Source organism: Lolium perenne, chromosome 5, assembly GCF_019359855.2.
Source record: "Lolium perenne isolate Kyuss_39 chromosome 5, Kyuss_2.0, whole genome shotgun sequence".
Taxonomy (NCBI): Eukaryota; Viridiplantae; Streptophyta; class Magnoliopsida; order Poales; family Poaceae; genus Lolium; species Lolium perenne.
In genome coordinates, this window is record NC_067248.2 from 145,372,418 (window position 1) to 145,383,073 (window position 10,656).

A 10,656-nucleotide genomic window follows, 5' to 3' on the forward strand; every position below is an offset into this window, starting at 1 on the left:
TGGTCTGGGCCCACCTTGGTTCCCCTCGGCTCCCCCTTCTGGCTTCCTTCGTCATCTGGAAAAATAGGATTTTTGGTATAATTTCCTTCAACAGTTGATCTTCCGAAATATTGCGTTCTGACGGTGCTTTTTCCAGCAGAATCCTGGCTCCGGTGCTCGATCCTCCAATAATCATGAAACATGCAAAATAGATGAAATAACATAAGTATTATGTCCAAATATGAAATATATCAATGAATAACAGCAAATTATGTTACAAAATAGTGATGCAAATTGGACGTATCAACTCCCCCCAAGCTTAGACTTCGCTTGTCCCCAAGCGAAACTGAACTCGGTAAACAGGACCACATGTTTATGGAGTGAAGAGTCGATAAATAAAATACGGACAAGAAGCATCATATTCATTCACACAAGACATTTTAGTAAACAACTTCCTCATATAACTCAACTTGAAACAAGTATAAGGTGATAACAAATAAAGGTGCATAAGAAATCATAGTTGGTGATGGCAAACTTCGTTCTTGGTCAGAGAACAATTAACAGGTTATACTTATCTATCGAGCAATGCTCTCATGTTAAAGTTTATATTGCACAACTTGCATACTCAATCATAATAGTCTCCTCATAATCATTGATAACTTGCAAATCTATATTCATTCAGATAAAACTTGACTAAACAAGGAAAAGTAAAAGACATGATGAAGCAAATCACAATATAATGGTTTGATCACAACTACTCAAATGCTTGCTTGAGATGGAGGGAAATAGGTTTACTGACTCAACATAAAGTAAAAGATAGGCCCTTCGCAGAGGAAGCAGGGATTAAATCATGTGCTAGAGCTTTTTTAGTTTTGAAATCATATAAAGAGAATAAAAGTAACATTTTGAGAGGTGTTTGTTGTTGTCAACGACTGGTAGCGGGTACTCTAACCCCTTGCCAGACAAACCTTCAAAGAGCGGGCTCCCATTTTATTTTTATTTTGTGTGGCACTCCTTCCAACCTTACTTTCACGAACCATGGCTAACCGAATCCTCGGGCCTGCCAACAATCTCATACCATGAAGGAGTGCCTTTTTATTCTAGTTTTATTATGATGACACTCCCACCAACCGTTGCTTACACAAGCCATGGCTAACCGAATCCTTCGGGTGCCGTCCATCAATCACATACCATGGAGGAGTGTCTATTTAGTTTAATTAATTTGGGACTGGGAATCCCATTGCCAGCTCTTTTTGCAAAATTATTGGATAAGCGGATGAAGCCACCAGTCCATTGGTGAAAGTTGCCCAACAAGATTGAAAGATAAAACACCACATACTTCCTCATGAGCTATAAAACATTGACACAAATAAGAGATAATAAGTTTTGAATTATTTAAAGGTAGCACACGAAGTATTTACTTGGAATGGCAGAAAATACCATGTAGTATGTAGGTATGGTGGACACAAATGACATAGGTTTGGGCTAAGGTTTGGATGCACGAGAAGTATTCCCTCTCAGTATAGGTCTTTGGCTAGCAAGGTTAATTAGCAAGCATAAGAGTTGGAGGAAACAAACAAATATACATGTGATAGAAACAATCATGCATCTTCCTTGTAAGCACAAACAATTTTAACTTCAGAATAATAAGCTATGAGCTAACAAGAAAGAAAGACAATGAAACAACTACATGTATTTCTCTTTTCTACTTAAACCTCAAGGTGTTGTTGCTATTGACCAATGCTAAGTTTGCCAAAACCAAATAGATTCATTCAATGCTCCCAAAGTGATACCAATACTAAGATCAAGGTAAATCATATAATAGAGATTGCAAACTAAAATAAGATGCGCAATATGTAAATGATAATACTTCTCATTGATATTCCATAACGATAACTCACACCAAGGGATACATAGATAACCAACTAAAGGAGAGATACTTCCAAACTGCAACCCACCTTATATGATAACTTCCCTACTCAAGTAAAAGGTAGTGATGATGTGATACCGCGGCACTCCCCCAAGCTTGGAACAAACCAAGGGGATGCCAATACCGATGATGAATTACTCTTTTGGCGATGATGGTGATGAACTCCTCCCGCGCTTCTTACAGATCTCCTTCAGCTTCAGTTTCTCAGCTTGGCAATTCTGCACTAAGACTCGAAGATGTTCATTGTTATCTGAAGTTGTCGATATTGACCTTGTGATGGGAATCGGATAGTATTCCAGCATCCTACGGAGATGGTAATTTTCTTCCTGGAGTATCTCCACTTCTCTTCTTAGAGCCCGGTATCGATCACAAAACTCATCGGCAGTCCGCAGAGCTTCTTCCAACACGGGGAAAGAGTCGAGGCTAAGAGCAGGTGGTAAGGATCCCTGCAAGTTATGAGAGAAAGAACGTTGAGTGTCAACAGATCCCACCAAGATTTGCTTACTCCCAACGGCTTGTTGCTCTTGTTTTGGCGACACCCTTCTCACTTCCTCCTCCGGAAGCCCCTTGCCCTTGTTGTTGGAGGCCATGGTGCTCCTAAACTGAAAACAGATCCTGGCAGAAACAGCTCGAAACAAAACACGTCGAGAAAACGATATACGGACCTCCAGGGGTCCGGGGGATTATATAGCAAAAATTTTCACGACAAAAGGAAAGTACCAGGTCGAACCAGAGTCGGAAAGGGGCGACGAGGCGGCCAGCTCATAGGGCGGCGCGGGCCAAGGCCAGGCCGCGCCGGCCTATGGGGGCACGCCCTCGTGCGTCTCTTCCACTCCGTTTCGATCTCGTAATTTTCCATATTTTCCAAAAATAGCAAAAACATTGTTCGGAAAGTAAATTGCGAACTTTTTATTACCAGTATTGTTACCTATTCAAAGTCGAGTTCTGGCGGACTGTCAATTTGTCCTTTGATGAAGGCCTCTGGTGTTTCCACTTGAATAATATCAACATCAACATTATAAGAATCACCTGAGATATAATGCTTGAGTCTTTGTCCATTCACCACTTGTGTGGCATTGCCTTGGAGAGAGCTAATTTTAATTGCTCCTGAATGATACACCTCCTCAACAACATATGGTCCTTCCCATTTCGAGAGTAATTTCCCTGCAAAGAATCTGAGACGAGACCGATACAATAGGACTTTATCCCCAATATTAAATTCTCTTTTGATAATCCTTCTATCATGCCATTTTTTAACTTTCTCTTTAAAGAGTTTAGCATTTTCATAAGCTTCACTTCTCCATTCATCTAGAGAACTCAATTGTAGCAACCTCTTATTACCGGCAAGTTTAGGATCTTTATTTAATTCTCTAACTGCCCAATAAGCTTTGTGCTTGATATGTCTCCAACGTATCTATAATTTCCGATGTTCCATGCTTGTTTTATGACAATACCAACATGTTTTGTTCACACTTTATATCATTTTTATGCGTTTTCCGGAACTAACCTATTGACGAGATGCCGAGAGGCCAGTTCCTGTTTTCTGCTGTTTTTGGTTCCAGAAAGGCTGTTCGGGCAATATTCTCGGAATTGGACGAAATCAACGCCAAACCTCCTATTTTTCCCGGAAGCGTCCAGAACACCGAAGAAGAGTCGGAGAGGGGCCAGGGGGCCACCACACCACATGGCGGCGCGGGCCAGGCCTAGGCCGCGCCGGCCTAGGGTGTGGCGCCTCCAGGTGCCCCCCTGCGCCGCCTCTTCGCCTATAAAAGCCCTTTCGACCTAAAAACGCAGTACCAATTGACGAAACTCCAGAAAGACTCCAGGGGCGCCGCCGCCATCGCGAAACTCCAATTCGGGGGACAGAACTCTGTTCCGGCACCCTGCCGGAGCGGGGAAGTGCCCCCGGAAGGCTTCTCCATCGACACCGCTGCCATCTCCACCGCCATCTTCATCACCACTGCTGCTCCCATGAGGAGGGAGTAGTTCTCCATCGAGGCTCGGGGCTGTACCGGTAGCTATGTGGTTAATCTCTCTCCCATGTACCTCAATACAATGATCTCATGAGCTGCTTTACATGATTGAGATTCATATGAGTTTTGTATCACTACTATCTATGTGCTACTCTAGCAAAGTTATTAAAGTAGTTCTATTCCTCCTGCACGTGTGTAAAGGTGACAGTGTGTGCACCGTGTTAGTACTTGGTTTATGCTATGATCATGATCTCTTGTAGATTGGGAAGTTAACTATTGCTATGATAATATTGATGTGATCTATTCCTCCTACATATGCATGAAGGTGACAGTGTGCATGCTATGCTAGTACTTGGTTTAGTCTATTGATCTATCTTACACTAAAGGTTACTAAAATATGAGCATTATTGTGGAGCTTGTTAACTCCGGCATTGAGGGTTCGTGTAATCCTACGCAATGTGTTCATCATCCAACAAAAGTGTAGAGTATGCATTTATCTATTCTGTTATGTGATCAATGTTGAGAGTGTCCACTAGTGAAAGTATAATCCCTAGGCCTTGTTCCTAAATACTGCTGAGTTACTACTGCTTGTTTACTATTTTACTGTGTTACTACTGCTGCAATACTACCACCATCAACTACTCGCGAGCAAGCTATTTTCTGCCACCGTTGCTACTGCTCATACTTATTCATACCACCTGTATTTCACTATCTCTTCGCCGAACTAGTGCACCTATTAGGTGTGTTGGGGACACAAGAGACTTCTTGCTTTGTGGTTGCAGGGTTGCTTGAGAGGGATATCTTTGACCTCTTCCTCCCGGAGTTCGATAAACCTTGGGTGATCCACTTAAGGGAAAACTTGCTGCTGTTCTACAAACCTCTTCTCTTGGAGGCCCAACACTGTCTACAGGAAAGGAGGGGGAACGTAGACATCAAGCACTTTTCTGGCGCCGTTGCCGGGGAGGAAAGGTAAAAGGCACTCATACTCCGGTTCCAGGTAAAGTACTTTTCTGGCGCCATTGTGTTTGTGCTCGAAGCTATTTCCTTTAGATCCTGCAATTGCAACTTTTTGTTTCTTGTTTACACTAGTTTGGCATAATGGACAAGAGTGAGCTTCTATTTCTATTTCCTGATTTAAAACATGGATTGTTTGATGCGAAAATTGAAAAACCTATGGAATCTTATTTGCATGTTAGTAGCAATGTTATTAGTATGAATGCAATTACTACTAATGCTATGAAGAAGTCTAAGCTTGGGGAAGCTAGTTTTTGTGGTCTTTTTAGCTTCCCATCTTTAGGGGAGAAAATTTGTTCTGATAATGCTTTATCTCCCATATGCGATAACTCTAATAATGCTTCTGATATTTTAAATCCACCTGCTGAAAGTATTCCGTATAAAATACCCATGAAAATTATTGAACGTGTTATGGACAACCACTATAAAGGGGATGGAACTGTCCATCCTAGAGATCATTCTTGTTTTTGCACGAATTATGTGGGTTATTCAAGTGTGCAGGTATCTCTATGGATGAAGTGAGGAAGAAGCTATTCTCTGTTTATTGTCTGGTAAAGCAGCGCATTGGTATAAATTGTTGGAGAATAGGCATTCTCTTGGTTGGGAGGAAATTGCATCTCTCTTTTATTCTAAATTTTATCCTCCGCATGAAGTGCATATTGATAGGAATTATATTTATAACTTTTATCCTCGTGATGGAGAGAGTATTTCTCAAGCGTGGGGGAGATTGAAATCACTAATGCTCAAATGTCCCATTCATGAGCTCCCCCGTAATGTTATTGTTAACAATTTTTATGCGAGGCTTTCAGGACAACACAAGGACTATCTGGACGCGTGTTCGGAGGGATCTTTCACAAGCAAGGAGGTTGAAGCTAGGTGGGACCTCCTTGATCGGATTGAGGACAACGCTGAAGGATGGGAGAACAATGAAGGTAAAGAGTCAGGTATAAATTATGATTATGAATGCATTGAAGCTTTTATGGATACCGATAAATTTCGAAATATGAGTGCTACCTATGGTCTTGACTCTCAAGTTGCTGCAAATCTTTATAAAGCCTTTGCTTCTCATTTAGAATTGCCTAAAAATAATTTTGATAAGTATCATGAACCTTTTAAAGAGGCTTGCATGAAGAATGAAATTGTTGTTAATTATTGCAATAAGCATGCTCAAACTCCTAAGAATGCTATTTCCTATAAGCATGTTAATTTTTGTGGAATACATAGACCTTGTGGAATTAATCAAATCAAAGATGAATATTGTATCCATCATGCTAAGGAAAAAACTAGAAAGTGGTTTAGGGCTCTAGATGATCTTGGTAAAAAAGTTTGTGCCCTCTATCCTTTTATTTGTGAAGTTTGCCATGAAGTGGGTCATTTTAATTTTCAATGCTCCTCCAATGATAATTTGAACCCAATGAGTGCTGCAAATTTGTATTGTGATGATGAAATTACTCCTAATCAGCATGATGAACTTACTTTATTTTTGGGGTGTGAAGAATTGTCGAGAAAAATCTCTTTGTTACATATGAGTGATCTTGATATTGATGATGTCCTGCATGGGTGTTTTTCTTATTGCATTGATAATAGCCATACAAATACTTACATGCAAAATATTTTAGAAGATGACACCTTGCCAAAATATGATAGGACCGCTGTGTGTTTTCAACTAATTAATGAAAAGGAGGGATCCTCCCAAGTTTCTTCTATTGTTTCTGAAAGTAAATCAGGTTATGCGGACAAGCTACCCTTCAAGCCTCTTCCTCCTAAAGAAGGAAATGAGGAGAAGGAAGAGAAGAAGAAGAAGAAGAAGAAGAAGAAGAAGAAGGGAACGAAGAAGAAGAAGAAGAAGGAGAATAAAAAGAAAGAGGTAACGGCGTATCCCCGCGTGAATGAGATAACGCTAGGTAACCGTAAGTATGTTGCTCCTAATGATTATTGTGATAATGAATCTGAATACGATGATCTTTCTGTGCCCTTTACATACATTAGCAATCATGATTTGAATGAACACACTACTTTTGATATTGCAAATCTCTGGGAAACTAATTCTGAAAATGATGATAATAATTGCCATAGTGTCAGTGCTATCCATGCTTCCTCCCATAATAATATAGAAAGCTGTAAGCTTGGGGAAGAGGTGTTTGAAAATCCTTTTGCTACTGATCATTATGTGTTTGATACATCTCCTTCTAATAACAATGATGGTATGGTCATAGATAAACCGACTGTGAAACATAACTATTCTATTTCTTATGATGACACTGTGCCTCCGATCTTTGATGATTATTATAAAGAATGCTATGATATAGGTTATAATTATCCTTATGAAACTTGTCATAGTCATGATTGGATTACCAAAAACAATTCTTTTAATATGCAACTTGTTTACCATGTTCAAATTCTTGATAATAATCTTGCTCCAATTACTATTAATGAGAATAACTCTTCTTATGCCAAAATTAATGATACTTCTATGCATATGAACCATGATAAGAATGTTTTAAGTGATGGGTATATTGTGGATTTCATCAATGATGCTACTGAAAGTTATTATGAGAGAGGGAAATATGGTTATATGCATCTTAATAATATTAAGTTTCCCCTCTTTATGTTGAGAATCTTGAAGTTACTCGTGTTTTATCCTCTTATGCTTGTCACTTTGTTCTTCATGAATTCATTTGTGTACAAGACTCCTCTTCATAGGAAGCATGTTAGACTTAAATTTGTTTTGAATTTGCCTCTTGAAGCTCTCTTTTGCTTCAAATACTATTTCCCGCGAATGGATTATTAAAACTGCTGAGCCCATCTTAATGGCTATAAAGAAAGAACTTCTTGGGAGATAACCCATGTGTTATTTTGCTACAGTACTTTGTTTTATATTTGTGTCTTGGAAGTTGTTTACTACTGTAGCAACCTCTCCTTATCTTAGTTTAGTGTTTTGTTGTGCCAAGTTAAGCCGTTGATAGAAAAGTAAGTACTAGATTTGGATTACTGCGCAGTTCCAGATTTCTTTGCTGTCACGAATCTGGGTCCACCTCCCTGTACGTAGCTCAGAAAATTATGCCAATTTACGTGCATGATCCTCAGATATGTACGCAACTTTCATTCAATTTGGGCATTTTCGTTTGAGCAAGTCTGGTGGTCTAATAAAATCCATCTTTACGGACTGTTCTGTTTTGACAGATTCTGCCTTTTATTTCGCATTGCCTCTTTTGCTATGTTGGATGAATTTCTTTGATCCATTAATATCCAGTAGCTTTATGCAATGTCCAGAAGTGTTAAGAATGATTGTGTCACCTCTGAACATGTGAATTTTTATTGTCCACTAACCCTCTAATGAGTTGTTTCGAGTTTGGTGTGGAGGAAGTTTTCAAGGGTCAAGAGAGGAGGATGATATACTATGATCAAGGAGAGTGAAAGCTCTAAGCTTGGGGATGCCCCGGTGGTTCACCCCTGCATATTCTAAGAAGACTCAAGCGTCTAAGCTTGGGGATGCCCAAGGCATCCCCTTCTTCATCGACAAATTATCAGGTTCCTTCTCTTGAAACTATATTTTTATTCGGCCACATCTTATGTACTTTACTTGGAGCGTCTGTGTGCTTTTGTTTTTGTTTTTGTTTGAATAAATGCTTGTGTGGGAGAGAGACACGCTCCGCTGGTTCGTATGAACACATGTGTTCTTAGCTTTTAATTTTCATGGCGAAGGTTGAAACTGCTTCGTTAATTATTATATGGTTGGAATTGGAAAATGCTACATGTATTAATTGGTATGATGTCTTGAATAACTTGATACTTGGCAATTGTTGTGCTCATGTTTAAGCTCTTGCATCATATACCTTACACTTATTAGTGAAGAAATACATAGAGCTTGTTAAAATTTGGTTTGCATGAGTGGTTTCTCTAGAGTCTAGATATTTTCTAGTAAGATGTTTGAACAACAAGGAAGACGATGTATAGTTTTATAATGCTTGTAATATGTCTTTTATGTGAGTTTTGCTGTACTAGTTCATGCTTGTGTTTGCTTCAAACAACCTTGCTAGCCTAAACCTTGTATCGAGAGGGAATACTTCTCATGCATCCAAATCCTTGAGCCAAACAACACTATGCCATCTGTGTCCACCATACCTACCTACTACATGGTATTTTCTGCCATTCCAAAGTAAATTGCTTGAGTGCTACCTTTAAAATTCCATCATTCACCTTTGCAATATATAGCTCATGGGACAAATAGCTTAAAAACTATTGTGGTATTGAATATGTACTTATGCACTTTATCTCTTATTAAGTTGCTTGTTGTGCGATAACCATGTTCACTGGGGACGCCATCAACTACTCTTTGTTGAATTTCATGTGAGTTGCTATGCATGTTCATCTTGTCTGAAGTAAGAGCGATCTACCACCTTATGGTTAAGCATGCATATTGTTAGAGAAGAACATTGGGCCGCTAACTAAAGCCATGATCCATGGTGGAAGTTTCAGTTTTGGACATATATCCTCAATCTCAAATGAGAAAATTATTAATTGTTGTTACATGCTTATGCATAAAAGAGGAGTCCATTATCTGTTGTCTATGTTGTCCCGGTATGGATGTCTAAGTTGAGAATAATCAATAGCGAGAAATCCAATGCGAGCTTTCTCCTTAGACCTTTGTACAGGCGGCATAGAGGTACCCCTTTGTGACACTTGGTTAAAACATGTGCATTGTGATGATCCGGTAGTCCAAGCTAATTAGGACAAGGTGCGGGCACTATTAGTATACTATGCATGAGGCTTGCAACTTGTAAGATATAATTTACATGATACATATGCTTTATTACTACCGTTGACAAAATTGTTTCATGTTTTCAAAATCAAAGCTCTAGCACAAATATAGCAATCGATGCTTTTCCTCTATGGAGGACCATTCTTTTACTTTCAATGTTGAGTCAGTTCACCTATCTCTCTCCACCTCAAGAAGCAAACATTTGTGTGAACTGTGCATTGATTCTTACATACTTGCTTATTGCATTTGTTATATTGCTCTGCATTGACAACTATCCATGAGATATACATGTTACAAGTTGAAAGCAACCGCTAAAACTTAATCTTCCATTGTGTTGCTTCAATGTCTCTACTATGAATTTATTGCTTTATGAGTAACTCTTATGCAAGACTTATTGATTCTTGTCTCAAAAGTACTATTCATGAAAAGTCTTTGCTATATGATTCAATTGTTTACTCATTGCATTTACATTGTTTCGAATCGCTGCATTCATCTCATATGCTTTACAATGGTATGATTAAGATTATGTTGGTAGCATGTCACCTCAGAAATTATCTTTTATCGTTTACCTACTCGAGGACGAGTAGGAACTAAGCTTGGGGATGCTGATACGTCTCCAACGTATCTATAATTTCCGATGTTCCATGCTTGTTTTATGACAATACCAACATGTTTTGTTCACACTTTATATCATTTTTATGCGTTTTCCGGAACTAACCTATTGACGAGATGCCGAGAGGCCAGTTCCTGTTTTCTGCTGTTTTTGGTTCCAGAAAGGCTGTTCGGGCAATATTCTCGGAATTGGACGAAATCAACGCCAAACCTCCTATTTTTCCCGGAAGCGTCCAGAACACCGAAGAAGAGTCGGAGAGGGGCCAGGGGGCCACCACACCACATGGCGGCGCGGGCCAGGCCTAGGCCGCGCCGGCCTAGGGTGTGGCGCCTCCAGGTGCCCCCCTGCGCCGCCTCTTCGCCTATAAAAGCCCTTTCGACCTAAA

General features: G+C 39.6%; 1 long non-coding RNA gene across 1 annotated transcript in view; it reads left to right on the forward strand.

The window, feature by feature from the left end:
- The window catches only part of LOC139831301 (uncharacterized), a 127,887-nt gene extending 123,822 nt beyond the window's left edge, over window positions 1–4,065 (forward strand). Inside the window, exon 2 of the long non-coding RNA XR_011745999.1 lies at window positions 4,007–4,065. This is a non-coding gene — a long non-coding RNA (uncharacterized lncRNA). The remainder of the gene's footprint in view (window positions 1–4,006) is intronic.
- The last annotated feature ends 6,591 nt before the right edge of the window (window positions 4,066–10,656 follow it).